At 33.5% G+C, this 3,021-nt stretch overlaps 1 non-coding gene across 1 annotated transcript; it reads left to right on the top strand.

Moving 5' to 3' along the window:
• Positions 1-1,818: 1,818 nt before the first annotated feature.
• LOC123326298 lies at positions 1,819-1,949 on the top strand. The gene has a single exon (XR_006541003.1). It is a non-coding gene; the product is annotated as a small nucleolar RNA SNORA63 (small nucleolar RNA).
• The last annotated feature ends 1,072 nt before the right edge of the window (positions 1,950-3,021 follow it).

The following is a 3,021-nucleotide window of genomic DNA, read 5'->3' as shown; positions in this document are numbered from 1 at the left end:
AAAAGAGTTTTACATGAACTTAGATATGGATATTGCCTAAGATCTCTAAGTACCTAATAAGTGTGCCAGTAAGAAGATAAGACAATTGAATCACCTATCATGTTTGTCACTTCCACTCTTTTCTATGTAGAAGAAGTAAAAAAAAAAACAAAAACAAAACAAACAAACAAACAAAAAAAACAATTTGACCACAAATAAGGGCAGAAGATACATTCAGCTAGATAAGACAATGATTCAATATTCAAGGGTCCTTTCAGATAGTGTTATTAAGCACATTTTAGGAGAGAGAGAGCTAGACACATTTCACTATAGAAAGCTAACCTAAACTTTTAAGGAAACTCTAAAATTTGTAACATTTCTCTAGTAACCACTATGAATACCTGAATTTAGAAAAAACTGAATTTTACTGCTATGTATTCTATTTGTATCTCATTTGGTATATACAACTACACATTGAGTGGTATGTGTGTGTATATATATTTATATATACGTATATATATATTTACATTTAGTGGTATATATTAATCATTCTGCTAAGCATCTTTTTTCAAGCATTAATACATAATACCTGTTGATACTAGTTGGTGGCTAAATATGTGCAGATTTTTCTATCATGTTTGATCTCATAAACTTTACCCTAAACATATAATTGTTAACTTCCCACTGGAACTAAGTTTCTGTTGCATGGATACCATTTATTGCCCTTGGTTTTAAATTACCCACCTATGGATGTTGTATATGTTTGTTTGTTTTGGATGTATAGTAACCAACCACGCTGTGGTAATCAGTTTGTGGATACAAGGAATTGCTCTTCCTATTTAAGTAGGGATTTTCCTAACAAACATGATTATTCTACAAATTCTGAATTACCCATGGGAAAACAGATTTTTTATTCCCCTTTCTATAAGTAGCAATTTTGTCAGATCGTTTAATAATTTTTTTTCTCCATTTCATTAAGTTGTAGAATGCACATTTCATTAGAGAGGACCACAGACACTGAAAGATTGGTAATATGTTCTTTGAGGTATTGGTAATAGAAGTGTGGGACAGCCTACTTCCCTCCATTTTTCTGTCCACTTCTGAACAAACTAGTGCTAAACACCAGAGAACTTTTCAGAAGAAGATGCCAGCCTATGTATTTTTTTTATTCTTATGAATGCGACCCTTTCCTAAATTCCTCAGATGGTAAAGATTGAGCAATCAGGACTAAATAGATTTGATTTCATTAAATACCCAGGCTTAAACAGAAAGCCCATGGTGTCCTAAAAGAAACAGAAGCAGCAGAACCAAAAAAACTTCCCACAAAACTATAATTTTATTTTCTTTAATTTTCTCCTAAGAATACTAGATATATGTAAAAAAAAAAAAAGCTGCAATAGCCATATATGTGAACAAATGAAGGGGAAAGGTATGAGATATCAAATTTAGTTTTTGAAACCCCTTGCGGATATTTAAAGAACACAAGTAGTATACATGTATTGTTAAAAACACCACAGAAAATAGAAGATCTAATTGGATTGGAGCAACTCTTCTAATTTTTCATGCTCCATTTAATGGAAATAATCTGCCACTAAAGGAAGGAAAACTCCATTAAAAATATGTATACTAGAAATAAGTGATAATAACATATGTCATTGAAACTGGCACATACGAATACACATACTGGATAGATAGTATGATAAAAGTATTAGTGAGTTATATATAACTAATACTTAAGGAAGAGTATTTCTGTATTTCTATTTTCTTTTCTTTTTAAAGTGATATATCTCACCAATTATAGGTCAAAAAGAATGCTTTACATAAAAATCGCTTGTTGTGATGCAGGATCTAGTTACAATGTAGCTGTAAAGTGCTGCCTTGTCTTTGCCCCCTGCTCAAAATAAAGCTGTTACCTTTCTAGCCCTGTCCGCCATGGTGTTTAGCAGCCAGGGATGCATGGTCTCAGACATGTTTACCAAGTAAAACACTGACTTGAGGGACGCCTGGGTGGCTCAGTCGTTAAGCATCTGCCTTCGGCTTAGGTCATGATCCCAGGGTCCTGGGATTGAGCCCCACATCGGGCTCCCTGCTCTGCGGGAAGCCTGCTTCTCCCTCTCCCACTCCCCCTGCTTGTGTTCCCTCTCTCGCTGTCTCTCTGTCAAATAAATAAATAAAATCTTTAAAAAAAAATAAAAAATCGCTTGTTGCACCTCCTCTAGAAACAAAATGTTAATTAAAACCATGATCCATGGTAAGCTTCTCAATATAGTCAAGATTTTGTTGTGAGCAGTGACAGTAGGGAAGATAATGGATTTGATTAATTTCATCTTTTAGTGTCTGGAACAAGCAATACTTTAGCAGCCTTGAATTCTTGCATGGGAGAGAAAAAAAATTGTATTAGTCATTTTGGTACCTTTCAATTAGAATCAAAGTCCTGATGAAGATTTTCTCACCTAAATAATGATTTCTTGATTTCAGACATCTTTTAACTAATTTTGTTTAATATAGCTCAGAGGGTTACAATATGGATATACTATTTACCATTTGTAGCTATCACTAACGCTTATAATACATTCTCTTATAATTTACTCACTTTTAATGTGACCACTAACATCTGCACAGTCCTTTACAGGCTACCAAGTCATAAATATATTTTATCTTATTTACTTTTCATAACATTTTGAGATGAGAATTTTTTCTTGTATTCATTTGGCGCTGAGGGAACAGTCCAAAAGACTAAGTAACTTTCTTGTGATCATATGGCTAGTATGTCAATATCAGACCTTTGGCTATTTTTTTCACTATAATATCCTGTTATCTATTTGATATAGGAGCTTAAGTTCAAGTTATAAATTGAGATGATTCATTCATTGACTGGTTTATTCATTGGTTCATTCATTCCTTCAACAAATACTTGTTCTGCACTTACCATGCCCCAGGCTTTGTGCTAGGAGCAAGGATGCATTGACAAGGAGTATATAGATCATTGCCTCACTGATAACAAGATAAATCAACAATTGCATAATTTGAAGGCAACACAGT

The sequence above is a fragment of the Neomonachus schauinslandi genome, chromosome 11 (genome assembly GCF_002201575.2).
Source record: "Neomonachus schauinslandi chromosome 11, ASM220157v2, whole genome shotgun sequence".
Taxonomy (NCBI): Eukaryota; Metazoa; Chordata; class Mammalia; order Carnivora; family Phocidae; genus Neomonachus; species Neomonachus schauinslandi.
This window is presented reverse-complemented; position numbering and strand designations above follow the sequence as displayed.